At 39.8% G+C, this 18097-nt stretch overlaps 1 long non-coding RNA gene across 1 annotated transcript; it reads right to left on the bottom strand.

Moving 5' to 3' along the window:
• Nucleotides 1–9279: 9279 nt before the first annotated feature.
• Nucleotides 9280–12049, bottom strand: LOC136014287 (uncharacterized). Its single transcript, XR_010612607.1, has 3 exons — nucleotides 12013–12049; nucleotides 11181–11371; nucleotides 9280–9957 (listed from the first exon to the last, which is right to left on the bottom strand). It is a non-coding gene; the product is annotated as an uncharacterized LOC136014287 (long non-coding RNA).
• Nucleotides 12050–18097: the final 6048 nt, after the last annotated feature.

Raw genomic sequence — 18097 nt, 5'->3', positions numbered from 1 at the left:
TTCTTCAAACAGAGGCATGCAGTGTAAGAATTAGTTGCTAAATTGAGATACAGCTAATTTTTGACAGAAGTCTGAAGCTGCTCTCTAGGATTACTAAAACTAAATCTCCCTTGACACCACTCAAAAAACTCCAACCCTACAACCCAGTGTAGGAGAAGCAGATGATTTAAGATGATGGGATTAGGATGCTTTTACTAGCCCTAAATCTTTCTTGATCAGTAATGTGTGTATACATTTATTCACCACAAACTATTCAGTAGCCTACTTAAAAATAGCGGTTTCACTTCTTTTTCCCAGCAGGGAGGTGTTCACTAACACCTAACAGGCTGTCTTGTTAGAGAAACCAAGGACAGAGCAAGCAAAGGGTCTGAAACATTGACCTGGATAGGTTTTTTTAGCCCTTTTGGATTAGAGCAGAAAAATATATCACTAAGTCAGACGGTGGCTGCATCACAGACAGGAACTCTTTCGTAGGGAATTTCTGAGCACGCAAGGCTTAACTCTTCCTCATCTTTCACATACAACTCACAGGTATTCTACAAAAATTGAGGTTTATGTGAGAAATTGACATTATAGGAAAATAGATGCTTAAAAATAGACTGGCATTATCTGAGGTAATATTTTTAATGTCTAACCATGCAAAGCCTTGCAGTAGACAAAGACCCAGACATTTTTATTGCATGATTTTTCTCAGTTATACAATTAATACATATTGTAATAAATCAGATAATCTTCCAAATTCAAAACTAATATCCAAAGCAAATGCAACTTTTGCAGCATACCAGACAATTACAGGACTGAGGAATAGACTGGAGGTACTTAGCATTGTGAGACAATTTGCAGCGCCCGCACTTGATGTCCAAGGATGTCCACTTAAAAGCAAAATAAAGTTTTGGTCAGTATTTTTTTTCCCTTCCAGTAGCTGGGAAACAAAGCACAGAACAAATGACAAGTAAACATTCAGCCACAGGAAGCCATTAACAACAGTGGGCACCAATTAGGACCCAGCAGGTATCCTTTACACTGCCTGGTGCTGTAGCTCCTCCTCAAATACTTTGGCATAACACTCACAAACTCAGGCTTAGGAAACAACAGGCTGTTTCATTTACTCAGCAATTTGTAGCCACATATTCCTGCTGATAGGCCCATAAACCTGTTTGTAGTCGTCTTCTGTTTCCCTTCAAGTTTGTGTCATTAGAAACTACAATTACTGTCTGTCCAAAGAGAATACTTTTCAGGAAAGAAAATAAAATTGAGATACTGTGATCCCTTTCCTCTTTGTCTCGCCCTCCTTTTCAACTTCTCTTTTGGAGGAGAAAGCACAACACAAGGGCTGAGGTCAGGAAAATAGGCTTAGGGAGAAAATATTTGTGAATTCTTAGACTTTGCAACAAGCGCGTTACTTTTTCAAGGCACAACTTTTTTGGTAGAACTAAGTAAAAAATGAAAAATTAAGCTGAGACCTTAAACAATTAATAAAGAATGCCACAAAAAATATATTCTGCTTCAGCCAAAAATATTGCACTAAATATATGCAATTTTGAGATCCTTACATCAAGTATACGATTTTTATATCTGCTATCCAAAGAATCTCAATAAATTACCCAAGCCTTTTAAAGTCACTCACAAGTTGTGCCTCGCATCTTCCCTCAGGAAGAACAGAGCTCTGTGAAATGCGATACAACATGAGCTTCTTACTTTTGCATCCTGAGATAGTAAAATTAAGAAAAAGCAGGTTGGAATCTCCCAAACCAAGTTTTTGCCAGTTTGCCACTGTTTCACCAAAACGAGGAAGTACATTCACAGCATTATATCACTGCGAAAACCAAAGGAAAGTCAGAATCCAGCATAGAGAACTGATGGTTCTTTGTAGTGTATGTCACGATATAACACAATATGGGTGGAACAATCCACTTGGCTCCACTAAATTAACTTTGTTTTAGCAGCAGCCCACAGCTGAGGTGCTCTCATGTGCCATTTCTGCTTCTGTCATTGCTGCTAGATCAAAGTTAACCAAAACATCATCAGCTGGAGATCGGTCACTTCTTGATACTTTTGGCATTACAAGAAATTAAGGAAAGAAAACCATGACTGTGCTAATTCAGAGCACTCCTTGACTCTCTTTAATTTTCCTTTATCTTTAATAATTTCTTTCATTCTTTTTTTCCCATTCTTGCCATTGCAAAAAACTCAAAGCAAACATCAGCAGATTAGTGAGTTAGTTTCCAATAGCAATTTATGTTAAATCCCTGCTGGCAGTTGGCAAAGGTCAGCCCAGGCACCCATCCCCTAGCTCCCTACACTGTCTCCACCAACAGTTCTTACCAAAGCTCCCAACTTCTGCTCCTGCAGCAGCCTGACAGAGATGTTCACGTGCAGCCTCTGCATGCCACAGCACCCATAACCTGCACTGAAAATCATCCATGACACAGGGATGAACTCTACAGCAGTTCCCAGGACACCTTTTTGATGAGTTTCAAGGAATAACCAGCTACATGTCTTAAGCCTCCTGACACGCATCTCGATACTGCCACACAGGGGTACCTGTACACCTGTATAGAGGTGTCCTTCTCATTCCCAGAGCTAGAATTAAGAAAGATAATTCAGAAAAAAACCACAATCCTTATGTGCACCTACTGCTCACCTAGTTGGTGCTCACATCATGGGAAGTCTCTAGCAATCCATGCACAAAACACCAACTAATAAGAAAAGTGTTACTATTTGTACAACAAATATATGTGTGTATATATGTGTGTGTATATATATGTATATATAAGCAATCCTTTCAGCACTAATAAACATCTTTGAAAACTGCAGCTCATACACTGAGATCAAAAGAGGTAGTCTCTGTGGTCTATAGCCACCTACAAATCAGGTGGCTCGTTGAAGCCAGTCATCTAGGCTCCTTCTGCAGTCAAGCAAGAGAGATAAGTGCCTCTAGATTGCCATTATCCCATTCTAGGATAGGTGAGTAAAACAGGTGAGATGAATCACCCTGGCACTGCTATCGGCCATGGGGGAAGGGGACATCTTAGATCACTAGCTTAGGAGAGACAATTAACTTTCAGCAGCTAATGTTAAGAGAAATCCCATGCTACAAGATTAGGGAGGATTATGTAGACTCACACACTTGTCAAAAATTCACATTATATTTGGGTTTACAGAGAAATTAAAACTTTAAATTCCCCAAGAAAAGAAACAATCTTACAGTCTCCATTATCCAAGCTGCAGATCACTGTATCTGTAACAGTCAAAGTGTTTGGGGGGGTTTTGTTTTCCTGAAGAAATAAGGTTCACACTATTCTGCTTTCCCAAGCAAATGAGGTTCACATTCTGAATGTTCAGAAATTATGTGTTGCAAACCTATTAGCTGATTTCATTTAAATATGACATATACATAAAAATCTATAAAAATCTTCAACATTCTGTGAGCGCATGGTACCGAGTAAAGGACAGATCTGTCAGTGCTCGCCGAAGGGGAAAGGCAGGAACACAGCATCACCCCAGAGACCAGAGATGAAGCCATAAGAGCCATCCTGAGGCACAAACCCAGAGGAGGAACTTCTCTGTTTGTCTGCTCCAATTCACCCAACACCTCAGTGTCAATTAGAGACAATAGTTTTCCACATCTGTTGTTCGTCATCAAGATTTCTGTTTAGATTTAGCATAATATTCGTGCAAAGAATAAGAACAGCTTTTGTTAGTAATAACTGCCAGTGGTACCTCTTGCAATACTAAACCAGACAGCAGTTTCTTTTTCTCCATGCTAGCTAAGGATATACTAGTATTGACTTATAAATGTAAGAAAGTCCACACAAACAAAAACCTCAGAATGAAAAAATGTTCAAACCAAATGGACACAGCTTACAAGATGATTTAAAGCACCAATATTTACTTCAAATAGGGAATGATGTTTAATACTTTGATGAGATTCACACCTGGCATTTTTGCAAGTCTAGCTGTCAAAGGAATTGAAAAATTCAGGCTTGTGCTGGTAACATACATAATCTTCTGTCACCAAGTGCCCATTTTCTCCCTGCGTGGGAAAGAAAATGTGCTGTTGCACAAGCCCTGAATGAACTAAGCTCAAACAATAGGTTGAGAAAGGGGCAGACAATGCGCTTAGTGTTTTTTTTCTGTTAATTTCCTGCTGTCATACCCTTAGCATCTTCCTTTCGCATGTCAGTTATTGACAAAGTGGAGGGGAGAAAGCATAAAAATGTGGTTGAGCACCTGATTGAAAGTGGCTATTAAATTCTAGAAGTTAGAGCCTGGTCTCACAAAGCAAGTAAAATGTGGATATGAGATTTGCCTTTCACCGCATTGTTGTGGCTGTTTGAAAAGACTCACAGGTACCTACCTGCACTATACTGATGTTTGGGTGTTAGTAAGTAACTGCCATGGTCACAACTGAAATACTGGCCTGCATGCAGTATTTCACGTTTTTGTGTTCGTTTAAATATAGCCATAACCCTGTCATGCGAATAATATTGAAATCTAAAATGCTTGAGGAGAGGAGCAACAGAGTTAATTTTCTTGTTAGTTTACAACCATTTCACCTGCCTTATCCCCGAGTCTGGTGCTGCATTCCAGCAATACAAGCACTGGGAAGAATAGAAAGATGTGAAAGGACCGTAACGCAGAAGCACCAGGAGACACCACTGAGATCAACAGGTCATATTAGAGTTTTCTAGCCCCAGTTTCCAACGACACTAGCTCACAGACTGTCAAAGCCCAGGCATTTGCAGGCAACAAGCACAGCAAAACAGCATCCGTGCTGTATACGCCTACTTGCTTCTTTTATATATCACATACATACACTCCTACACAAAGCAGCTATGAAATTTAGGTTCAGAAAGGTAGTGAACTTGAAGCATTAAAGCACATTTAAAAGCCTTACTTCACTGCAGACTTACTCTGGGTGGGGAAAGCAGGTGTTTCTTGCAATGCCCACTACATCCAACAGAGAAACAGATATTGGCAGGTTCTGTGCTACAGAACCTTGCTCTCAGTTTCCCCCCTTCCTCCTCAATATTCTCCAGACTTTTTCCTTCTGAAGAAAGTGCCTGAGGAAAAACTCAAAAATTACCATCCTTTGCTCCTACAGACTTTTATTTTTTAACACTGCAGACTGCTACAACCAGGCCTATAGTTTGTAGGTTATTTTATTTGCTGAAAATAAATAACTCAAGATTAAAAATGAGTGGTTATTTTTCTCATGTATCAATGCATTACACTGATACATGAGCATTGATACAGACACATTACATCTTTACCCAAGCTACAGATTTTAAGTCCTAATATAGTTTTACAGACTCCATCAGTACAAATGACTCAACAGGACCAAGAGTTTCACACCTCCTAAGTTGCGGCGCAGACACTTCAAAAGCAATGTAATGAACAGATTCTGGGTGCATATCTCTGGCCACGTTTGTAATTTGCACAGCACAGTGGAAGCTGAATCTGCAGAATGAAAGTCAGCGCTGAGGACCCAACATCCAGTCCAGGATTTTTACTTTGGGCTACCTCTAATCTGGATCTATGGCCCAAAACACCCGCTAGCAGCTGGCATGCATGAGGTGAAGCACATGCTCCATCCATCCATCTGACCCCAACTCCACTCCAATGATGTGAGCTGCCAAGTGCCAAGGTGGGACAACTGGAGGCTCACTTCAAAGTGTATTGCAGGTCTGAACTAATTAGTTCTAAAAAGACTTTCACCACTTAGATATTACTGACTTAATGTATCTCAAGTATTTTCAGTTTAAAATGGTAAGGATGAAGTTGATTTAAAGCAATCACGGTCACTTATTTAATACACTTATTTTCATGACTGCTGCTGTTTTCCTGCTCTATACTGAAACCACCCCATGGCCACCCATGTCCAGGCAGACATAACAGCCAATGAACATGAGTGCAATTAGACATGTACAGGCCCTTTACAACAAGAAAGCTGAGCTGACCTATGAATTTCTACAAATGTGGTATCCTCCACACATAGATTTTGGGCAGAAAAAAAAAGTAAAAAAAAAGGTTGTGGTTTGTTTTTTGGTTGGTTGGTTTGTTGTTTGTCCGGTTTTTATTATTTTATTTCCATGTTAATCTTACTGGTATTGTATCCATGTATACAGCTCATTATGTAAAAAATACTTTAAACAAGCTTAAGAGACTGGAAGAGAACTTGAGCTGATGTTTCTTTTTAGACTTCGAGGTCCCCATGACACAATTGACAAGGCTACAAAATGCCAACCATTTTATGTGTGCAGGCCCAAGCAGAAGCAACCTGTGTTTTCAAATCATCCATGTATTAATTTGACGTTAACATACAGTGGGAAACAGCGATGTGGAAGCCCAGAGAAATAATGTGTGAGGAGCTCCTGTAAAAAGGAGCATTAGCATGCTTTTACAAATCTGAAAGGTAACTTAGTAATTGGATAGGGTGACTTTTCCACACAGGCTTCCAGATCCATTGGCACACAAGTGTGGGAATAGCTTGCCTGGAGGCTCCTCATGCTGGTTCTGTACCAGGGTTACCAGCAGGCATCAGGCTGCAGGCAATTCAGGGGACACTTTCACTGGTGACTGCAAGTCAGGAAAATGGAAGAGTGAACATGTTTCTTAAAAACATATTTTGAAGAATGACATATAAAAGTATATTTTTGGCTTTTTGAGCAACAAAGTTATTCGAACCTGTTTCTGAAAAGTTAAATTAGATTTAAAGGATATAAATAGCTGGTCTTAGTTTAAAAGCACACACTTCAGCTTCCATTGCCAAATGAAGTTTTTCTCAACCTTTAAGATTTAACAGAATTCCCTAGCTTTTTTAAACAATTCCTAACAGTGCCTGAGGCACGCTTAAGACTTTGCTAGGCACCAGATAAAACAACATAGGCAAGAATCTATCCCATTGCCTCCCCACTGGCAACTCTCACCTTGCTTTAAACCAGTGCCGCCCCAAATATGATTCCCATTCTGGCAACAGTTATGCCTTGTTCTCTGCTTCCTTCCCGTGTGCACAAGGTGCCACAATTCCCGACAACTCATTCAAATGATTCTGGAGACCAGACCAGGCTGTCAAGCATAACTTTTCCAAACAGCTTGGATCAAGTATAGTTAGGAAATGCACTTTCCCACAGCCAGTTGACACTGGACTCCCATAACATGACAAGTTAAAAAGTAGTAATAGTCAAGTGATAGTCTGGCTACTAGTGCAAGGAAAAGTATCATGAGACATGCATAAGCTGACAAAACCCTACTTACCACATTTCCAAAATGCAGTGTGAATATAAAGGAGTCACTACTGCACTTGGGAAGTGTTCTTCCTTTTCAGCCTTACAAAATAACAGGGTGTTTCTCCATCTTCCTGGGAAAAGGGCAGCGCTTAACTAGCATCAGGCTACAGTCTGCAAGACTTTACAACTGGAACAGTTTCTGTCTGAGCATCAGGCTGCACTGGTTTAGAAAAAACTCAAACACTGAATTTAAACTCATACAAGCCTCTTAGTTCAGGGGTGACATATTAATTCAGCCTAAATCAACTGCTTACTAACACAAGCTAAACAGAAGTAATGTTAAACTGCACCAAATGTTAAATACGAGGTGTTTCCACTGCATTACCTAAATTAGTATTAAACCAACTCGAGTTTTAGAAGTAATTCTGTTGTATATCTACAGTGCTAAAGTATTCAGAAACAAGTATGCCACTGTTACACATATAAAGAAAACAAAATATGTAACAGTGAAGCCTTCACAGTCCTTTCGTTATAAAGATTCGATAAAATACAAGTGAATGTAATCTCCACTCCCCATTACCCTTACCTCTACCTATAAAGGAAAAAAAGCCCCAGATGATTCTATACTTTTGGAATTGATTAATATTTTACACAAGTCAAAACTCAGGTTCGTATGTCATGATAAAAGCAATTCCCTCTCAATGGTGACAGCGTCGCTACAAAAATAATTCAGTGCAGTATTCCCCTCTTAAGTATGGAGAAAAGTGTTTCCTTTAGAAGAGGAAATTATCTTAAGGAAGTTGTTTTAAGCTAAATAAAAGTTCAGGATGAAGCCAGCAAAAGGTGTGAAGGATTTCTCTTTGATTTCCCAGCTTGTGTATTTGGCCTCAGACACAGACTACATTTTATGCACATATTAATAGGATGCTAATAAGCCTACAACTCTAACAGAGACCTGTAGAGACAACCCGATACGTGGCACCAGATATACTAGCTGTCTTAAGCAGAAGATTCATTTCCCTCTCACACAGGGAGGGAATCCGACTATGTATTTTTAATCACAATTTCAGACAAAAACATCTGGCAAAGTTAGCCTGGTGTTTTGTTGGAGTGTTTCGAGGTTCAAGCTTCAAAAGATCAAGGTAGGAGACAACCCTTGTCAGTAACTAGGAGCGGCTTTTGCTCTTCATCAGTAATCTTATATGCAAAATAAGGACACTCAGTTGCAAACCTCCTTAAATTACTAGGTAAAGAAAACAATCCTGGTATCAAAATATGGAGCACAGAAATTGGCAGCATGTATTTAAATAACATGCTGCATCTCATGGAAAAATATAGAAAGAGATCCTACCTAGCTGTAAACTTCAGAGATATTTCAAAGTTAAATCTTCTACTTTTTTAAATGGCACTTGCAAAATTTATAAAAGCAATAAAAAGAGAAACAAGAAGTAGTAGGTGAGACTAATCTCAGCCACGTATATATCCTAGATCATAGTTACCTTTAAAAGAATAATCCAGAAATTACATCTAGTAGCATCTTAGGAATTAATTTAATCACATGTTCAAACAAGTCTTCCATACATCTTCTCCACTCAAAAAACTTTGTTTTTCATCATTTCAACTTTCTTTTTCATATATCTTAAAAACCAAAAATAGGTTAGAACAACTTTGCTCTCATCATCAACCACTAAAAAAAGTCTTTTGCTTAAGAATGGAACTAAATAAAACTAAACCACAAGCGATTTCTATTTAAATTTGAAATAAAAATCCTGGAAAACAGTGATTGTTCTTAGCCTGTTAACACACAAACATGTCCCTTGAATCAACTGTTGGTTTAATGCAATTTAAAAAACTCATAAGAAGGATTTTTTTGTTGTTGTTGTCATTTAAAAAAGATCTTCATAAATTAAACATTTTACAACTTCTGTTTTTTTTTTTGTTGTTGTTTTGTTTTTTTTTTTTCAAATATACATTCATATTTCCAGCCTGGTCAATTGGCCAACATGTATGTAACCAGCCAGTAGTCAAACTGTGTCAGATACCTTCTCCTATCCTGGGGAGGTTCTCAGCTTTAAATCTATTTCTGTCAGCTCAAGGCTGTACTGGCAATATTTGCTCCCCTTGATTTCAGCAGCCAACAAAAGAATGGACAGCTGTCCACCATCAGTTGCTTTTATTTGTTAGCTTTAAAAAAGATTGGCAGGCTTTCTATTTTTAATGCAAAAGCCAATAAATGAGTATAGATAATTCCAGAATGACAAAGCAGCTCATTAATTTGAATGTTGGCTATTACGTGATTCCCCTCCACTTCCCCACCATTTCTACACTGTCGGTTTCATCTCTTCACTTGACCTTCTTCCTAAGACAGCAAAAAGAGCAGAAGCAAAGTGCGACCCAAAGATGCTATATGACTGCACTGTAAGTGATTCAAAATGCCCTTTTGTCTATGCAAGTGACTTCAAATAACTCTTATAAAAGTAATCAAGCGTATTCTGAAATGAGACACCCTGCACTGCTCCAAAGGGGCTGTTTCTCACAAACATGACTGCAGCCATCACAGCACAACAGTTTACATGAAGTATTATTTTTCAAATCTCATCTGCTCACAGGACCACCATGCTGAATAGAAGCCTCACCTCTTGCTGGTAGTCCAGCTTTGAGATGGCAAGTGTGAAGGTCCAGAGCTTCAGTCATTGGATTCTCTTGCAGAGGGTGGAGGACAACTCTAGAGGACCAACAAAATAGGTACAAATCTTCAGAAAACGGGCAAGGCATAAACCAGAGCTCAAACAACAATACAATAGTAGATATATACACATGCTGGTGTCACATTCAAAATAGAAATGCACTACTGGTTGCATTCTGTACTGCAGGCAGTGAGATGTGAAGAGCATGTGTGCCTGCAGCACTTGGGCAGCGGTCCTCCATCACCTTGGGTGTCATTCAGAGAATGCTCCAAAACCATCTTGTCTTCCTGGTTCAAGCACTATCTTTTGAAACCAGTACAGTCTTTATTACCGTCTGCCTAACAGCATCCTTAACTTTATGAAGCCAACCTACATGAGCAAAGTCAAGACAGGTTTCTCCTAATGGCTTGCCAACTACTCTTGTCAACCTTCATGGGCTCAATTCGAATTCTAATACATGACACCTGTTAAAAAGAATATGGGAGAAACTGAATCCACTGAAGCAATGGCTGAATGCAACAGGTTTGATGTTACAAAAATTCACCTAAAATTTCAAAACTAAAGCTTAGTTTTGAAAAAGGTATGTATATAGGCTTAAAAACAAAGTTCAGTTGATGCCTATGAAAAGATTAAAAGTGCTTGTAAGAACCTTGTCTTCAAATTAATGTAATCTACTGAGTTAATTGTTCTCCCTTTTTATTTGCCATAATAATCAAGGTAGATATTTTGAACTTAAGCTTAACTTTCTTAATAAACTAATACAAGTTTAATATAAGAATGTTACAGAATTAAAAATTTATATCTAAAAATGTTGGAGCTTATGTTAGCATTTCTTTTTTTCTGAAGGTATCTTAAATCATGTTCTACCATTTGTAACTACACTCAAAGCAACAAAGGACAGGGGTCAGGGCAGGAGAGAATATTACTTCTGATCTTTTAGTAACCATGTAATCACGTGTTTAAAACACTCCTAATAGATAAAACATAGCATGAAAGAGACACTGAAGGCTCATACATTTTCCACCATGTGTATGTGTATGTGTTGCATACAGTGCTGCATAGTATTGTAAGAATATCACATGGAAAAACAACCAAAAACAAAAACGAAAGACCCCAACCAAAAATACCCCCCAAAAAATACCCCAACCGAAAACATAAAAGAAAAAAATCAATCCTGAAACTCGAACACTTGACCCGACTTGCTTTCAGAATAAGCACAAGATGTTCCCAAGTGGCCTGTAACATTGCAAGAAATACTCACAGTCAGATTTAGTTTTCAGAGGCAAGCTTCCAAACTCTTTGATTTGGGGTTTGACTACACTGGTAGTGCAGAAAAATACTTCAGGCACCACGGGTGGGCTTTGCTGGAGCAGGAACAGTGGGACAGGATGGCTTTGCTAATGTGCTAATCAAAGAAGAGCCCATGGCAGCTGTGAGCAGCAGAGGAGACACCTGCACAAAACCATGTTAACAAGGGTAGAAGGACAGTAAATGGCAAGGTTCTGACAAGTAAGTGGCAGGTGAAAAAGGAAGATACTTATTACACACTGGTGATCCAGCATCTGTGGTAGGAATAGAATATGGAAATTCGGGACATACATGCTATCTTATACAGCACTGTTATGACCAGCGTATAAAAGCAGAATCAGAAACCACATAGTCTTTGTATTGGCAAAATGGCACCTTTAAGATGTGCCAATCAACTTTTGAGGGTATACCTGCTGCCTCTGCCAGGTCACCAGTGTGCATGAAGGCTGTGCTTTACTGGGATTCAAGCTGGCAGAGCCTTTGCCAGTGAAGCAAACCCAAAGTCATTCTCTAGGACACAAATATCATCACCCAGGGGACTCTGGGCAGGAGAGTAACCAGCCTGAGGGACCTAGCACCACAAAACATGAAAACATCACCACCTAGTGAAGGTCCACATTGTGTTGCTACAAAGGGGGAACTCTGATAGCTGGTCATTCTGCTGCAACTTGCCAAGAACCCTACACGCAAATATAATGCTGCAGATTTACAAGGAATAGCAAAGCACTACTTCTCAGCACAGGGAGTGATCCTTGCCTCCTCTACTAGGGTACATTATCTCTTACCTCTTTCTCTGCAGTGCTCAGAAGCCTGTGAACCTCCCAAAACCTCAGTGCAACATGATGCAGACACAATAATCCCCAATGCAAAGTTAGGAGCACCTGCCCACAATGAGATTACAAGATGCTGTGTTGCAAGCACAGCTGTGCCATCAAAACACGAACCCCACACTGTGTGGGCTGTTACTTCAACAAGCCAGGCTGCATCAGTCCTCAAGAACCACCCAACGAAGGCTCAGGAGTTTACCCTGAGGTAAAATATAAACACTTGTGTCATTATATGATTCATTAATAGATGGTAAGGCATGGTTCTACCTTTATGTTTCTACCCCTTCCTCCCTAATGGGATTACAAGGATTTAACAGGAATTGGCCTTTTTTTTTTTTTTCATTTATGATTCAGTGTATTGCTTACATAGTTTGTGTACTGGGAAAACTGTACTGGTTCTCTAAAGTAAAAAAAGATGCAAGTAACAACGCAGAGTGTTATTAACTCACTGTTCATTTATGGGGACTATGGAGTCAAACTGAATTTTCAGTTAAAGACAAAAATGAGGAAGCAAGAGTAAGAACCTAATAATACATTGCAGACTTTCAGTTACACACCGTAAAGAAGAATTTTATGATTCCATATTATTCTATGATTCTAAACATGTTTCAGCAGATGTTTACAGTAACTGCTTACAATATTACATCCCATACCCAAGTAAGAGTAAGTTTTGAAAGGGGAAAATATAAGACAGGGAATGAAAAGTCCTGATGGAAGAAGCTTAAAAAACCAAAACCAACCAACCAAAAACCAACCCCCTCACAGTTAAATCCCTCCCACCCATCCAAATCTAATGACAATAACAAACAGTAAATCTCAAAACCAAACACTTGGCTTGGCGCAGAAGTGCTGAGTTTGGATGCTACAGTATCCATTGGCTTTATCTGAGGCTGCTCAGGGAAAATACTGCTCACACCGCACAAACCTTTTTGCTGCAAGTTTCCTTAAACATGGTGACCAAGGCTTTAATAAAAAGGGGGGGATAGGGGGGTGAAGAATAATGGCTTCAGACACCTAGTTAAGCAGCCTGTTTCCCAAAAGTGCTGATGACCCAGGAGCTCCTATTCACTTCAAAGAGTAGGATTTGGGGATGTTTGTTGCTTTAAGATTTATGGTCTCCCTACATCCTAACTGAGAGATGCAAGAAATTACAACTAGTAGCTCATCTCCATTAAAATTAGAAGGCATGCTAGACTGATTTGTGGCATCTATTCCAGGGGCTAACACGTTCATGTCTTCACAGACCCCGCTGGAGAAATAAGTAGTGTAAAGAAATGAGGATTTCCTAGGGAAAGCTTTGCTAAGGGGCAATAGGACACCTCACAACAAAATCCACAAGCTGACAGAAACAGCAGCACATGAGAGACAAGAGAGGATGAGGGCTGTTTCTGCCCGCAGGCTAGCACCAAATGAACAAAATGTTATTCAGCTTACTGCTCTGACCATATTCCTGCCAGGCAGCCAGATTAACACGATTTTGTAAAAACGGAATCACAAGCTGGGCAATGACAGCCCAAGACAGCATGTGGAAATTCATACCTAAGCAAACTAATACTATCGGCAGCAAAAACCTAGATGCATACTGCATGGGGCAGAATTCTTACCATGTAACAAAGCTGTTGTACAGCCAAGCTGACAGACAAAACACACAAAGCCTATACAAAACTCCTAACATTTGGATAGTGATGTCCACTGGGATTTTGGGGATTGGGCAAACTCACAAAATAAATGTGTTATTTCACGCAAGGCAGGATTGTTCTCCGGTGCTTCCTGAAAGCACGATGTGCTTCACGCATGAAACTTTCGGAGGGTTTTCCCCTCTCCCTAGGGAAAAAAGTATCAACTGCGAAGGAGTAAGAGTCCATAAAACAATACCAGTGTTAGCAACCTGAGTGACAGACAGGAAGGAGATTTCCACAATTGGCATTTGGTGAATTGCAAGCTATAAAAAGTGTTTGGAGATTACTGGGTTGTCTGGGGTTTCCAGGCACGGCAGTTTAATTCCGTCTGCTACTAAAAGGTCTCAGTTTATTTAAATTATTTATTTCAGTATTTCTGCATATATCAAATTAAAGAAAGAAAGAGAACAAATCACACTTCTTAGTCTTTGTAAGTTCCATTTTCAGTGACTGTAACCACAAAAGCAATTTTAATACCTCATGTATCTTTGCATCTAGCACTGGAAAAAACAGTTACTTAACATTGTAGTTACTGTTACAAAGTGCCTGCCTTCCATTTTGCCTGATTTATTTTGCTTTTATTGTGCTTAGTATACATTAATGTTTTTCTGCTTTAATATCTGTTTAGCCTTTATTATGATGCATAAATTGCTGAAGTGTGTATCTATACTGGAGTCGCACCTTAGTAATTCAGGCCTTCAGTGCCAGTTTTCCATTTTAGCTGAACTGGAGGTAGAAAATCCTTTCCTGCACCAAAAAAAAAAAGGACAAACCAACAAGCTTTCAGAGGAAAACATAAGTACAACCAAATTTCATCCCATAATTCAAAGAATTTCATACAACCTTTGCAATGAAGGTAAGGAAGAGGTCTGCCTTTTCTTTATTCAACACAGAGTCATACTGTAAGAACAGATGGAAATCTTGAGAGATACAAATGAATTTTTAAGGCCTAACATAGAATCATAGAATAGTTACGATTGGAAAGGACCTTGACATTTATGCATTAAGACAGGGTAAAAAAAAAGTAATAGAATAATAAAAATAATAAAAATCTGCTTTCTTTTTTGCTCTTCTGGAGCTGTTAAGCGACACAAGGTGACACAGCTCCACCACCGCCCTGCTAGCCAATCCTTCTGCAAGGCAAGGGCCAGTTGTACAAGTCAGATGAAGACTATTGTAAGTTTAAGAGCCACTGCTCCCTTTTGTGGAAGCAAACTCTCTGTTTGACCACGCCAGCTCTGCTTAACTAATAATGGCTCTACAAAGGCAGATTTTTGACATCTGCTTTCAAAGTGTCTCTCTTAGTGGGTTTTCTCAGACTTCTTGGCTATTTTGTTACTTGTAACAAACTGGCTTTCCAAGAGAGTTCTGTATCTGCGAAAAAAAATATACTCATTTCCAGTAACAGAAAACACGTGATTCCTCCCATGAACACATTAGCCTTATTACAAGTGATGAATACTGGGTATACCCTTCCTGCTCTGTTACACACTCTGCCCAGCATACTGACATACTCATGCCCCTCAGCTTCACACATATTTCCTTTTTTTTTTTTGTTTTTGCTGTTCAAGATTTGGTTTGACCATAAAATCAGACATTTGTCTGCTTTTGAACTTCACTCTTCAGCAAGCCCCAGTAGCAGTACACGTAGCATCTCTCTGCATGTAGAGGTCCTTATACACTCTAAGGTGGCACCGCGTGGGGAGGGAGCGGAAAGTCTCTGTCAACTAAATTGTACTTGGCAGATTTTTTGTTAAGTATCTATATTTGTCATCTTTTATCAACATATATATATCCTTATATCCTGGGTAGATGGAAAATAAAAGGAAAAGCTGATGGAGCTTGGACTGTTCAGCAAGTCAAAACTATTTAAATTACAAAAGCCCTTTGAAGCATGTTTTATGGTGTCTTTAAAAGGGAAGAGACAGACTGGCCTTTGATATATACCTAAGAAATTTATCTGCATTGTAGTGCTAAAAGAGATCAGTAAATGCAGCAAAGAAGACAAGGCATAACTTTCTTTTCCTCGTAGTGCTATGTGGCTCCTAGGAGTAGAAACATTCCAACACTTCCATCTGATGTAAGTACTGGTTGGCTAAATTGGAAATTGAGGTGTTCTGGGACAGAGCAAGTGAACACGAGCAAAAATGTCTCATACAGAATACTTTGCAAAGAAGCATATAGAAGAGTTATAGACCAGTAGTAACTGCTTGAAGATGATTGATGTCTGTCATGGTGGTGGTTTTTCCCTGGGGAAAGGGGAAGGCATCAGCTGGTTTAACCCATGAACTCTTTTCCTGCCCCAATTTCTGCAAGCCTCTCTTCTCTAAATTCAGCTTGACAGAACCTGGGCAGGAGGCTTTTCTTTTCTAGGCGCTACCTTGTACATGCTCTTACCTGCACATTTCCGAGCTCCAGGCTACGAAGACGAGAAGTGTTTCCCGGCAGCACAGAACTGGTAGCTCCTGCAGCTCCCCACCAGATGGCAACGCTGACCCGGCTCTCGCTGCGGACACCCACTGTCCTTCGCCCCTTCCAGACGCCCGTGCCTGTCTGCCTGGGAGCACGATGCTTCACGCACGGGTCGTCCGAGCAACCATTACAGCTTGTTTCTATATGCTACCCGAGTCTCTGTGAATTTGCATTATTAACTGCCTTAATGTCCAGAGAAGTGACTTCAGCTACCTAATATGCTAAATCATAGAATCACATAATAGTGAGGTTAATGGAGCACCTCCCACTAGACCAGGTTGGTCAAAGCCCTTTCAACCTGGCCTTGAACACTGCCACGGATGGGGCAGCCACAGTTTTCTGGGCAACCTGCTCTCACTAAAGAACTTCCTAACACCTAACCTAAATATACCTTCTGTCAGTTTAAAGCCATTCCCCTTTGTCCTCTCACTACACACCCTTGTAAAAAGTACCTCTCCAGATTTCTTGTAGGCCCCCTACAAGAGTAGCAATGTATGCTCAGAGATACAATGAGGAAAAGAAAAGCCATAGGACTCAGCTTTCTGAAAGAAAAGTACATTCACACTTTCAACAGAATGAAAGGTGGCTTTCCAACTGTGTACAATTACAATCTCTGGCACTACAGAATTATAGCTCTCAGATTACTGCATATCACCATCATGCAGACGCCACGGTGGTGCTTGAACTAAAGGTAAATCCCAGTTATGAGCAAGACATGAGCTGGGACACAGGCGAGTGACTTCTCACTGCACTGTTGGAGAAAACACAAGGCGAGCATTAACCATAAGAAAATACAGACAGTATCCCACAACACTGACTACAACAAGGTTTAAAAACTGCTTTCTGGCATCACATATGGCAGATAAATATGATGAATGCCATGTAGGTTAATCATGGTTGGCTATTATTTGATGCACAGGTGAATACTCTATACTGATAATGACCAAAGAACTCCTTACCAGCCTCACTTTGCAGACTGTCATCTACTAACTGTTGAAAATAATTAGCACTGCAGCATAGCAAAGTACTGCACCTAAAAATCTCATTTCCCCCAGTATGTAGTTACAACCGGAGAGGGTTTTTTTTTTTTAAGACTTTCTTCAGTATTTGACTATATAGCCCAATTTTTCTCTCGCCCACACAAACAAAGAATAAAAATAAACAAATGAATTAAAGATACTGGTAAAATAACCACAGCTGATATCAGAATCTGTTCTCTTACCAGCTAAAACAAAGTGCTCCGCCAATACAGAAACTCTCTTGGCACCTGGGTACTGAACAGGGAGCTCCAGCCCCTGGGTAACTGAGCCATTTCATTGCTACTTGATCACAAATCCTGAAATCCAGTAGTATCACTTATCAGATAACCTGCTATAGTGGCATTACCTGATCCATCAGGGCTTGTTTCATCACACCTTCCTCAATAAATGCTGATTTGCTGTTTCTTCTCTTTTCTTTGCCATCTCTGATAGTCCCCAAAGATAAACCAGTGGCAAAAAAGTGGGGCTGTGCAATTGTGGCAATGGATACCTGCTGGGTTGCTTGTCTTTGCCAACTTATAAATCAGATCCTGCTAAAACACATGTAATTCATGCGTCTCTTGAGATGCATGTTTTGCATGTAAGTTTTGATTTTGCTACTTTGAAGCAATAACACAGGTTAATGAACTACTTCAAAATGTAAAGAACTAGTCTGAAGGCTGTGTTTCTAAGGCTTTGAGTAACTGATTCAACATACCTGCCTGGGTTGCTATGCCTAGGTATAAAACTCAGGGCTAACTTCAGCCAATAACCAGAATGAAGGTAGGATATAGCTGGCCTTAACATACTTTTCCACACTACACATACTTCAAAACCAAGAGCCTGCTTCTGGTTCTCAGACCAGAGCTGAAC

Source organism: Lathamus discolor, chromosome 5 (genome assembly GCF_037157495.1).
Source record: "Lathamus discolor isolate bLatDis1 chromosome 5, bLatDis1.hap1, whole genome shotgun sequence".
NCBI classification, from domain to species: domain Eukaryota; kingdom Metazoa; phylum Chordata; class Aves; order Psittaciformes; family Psittacidae; genus Lathamus; species Lathamus discolor.
The sequence above is the reverse complement of the archived record's forward strand: the minus strand, read 5'-3'. Positions and strand labels throughout refer to the sequence as shown.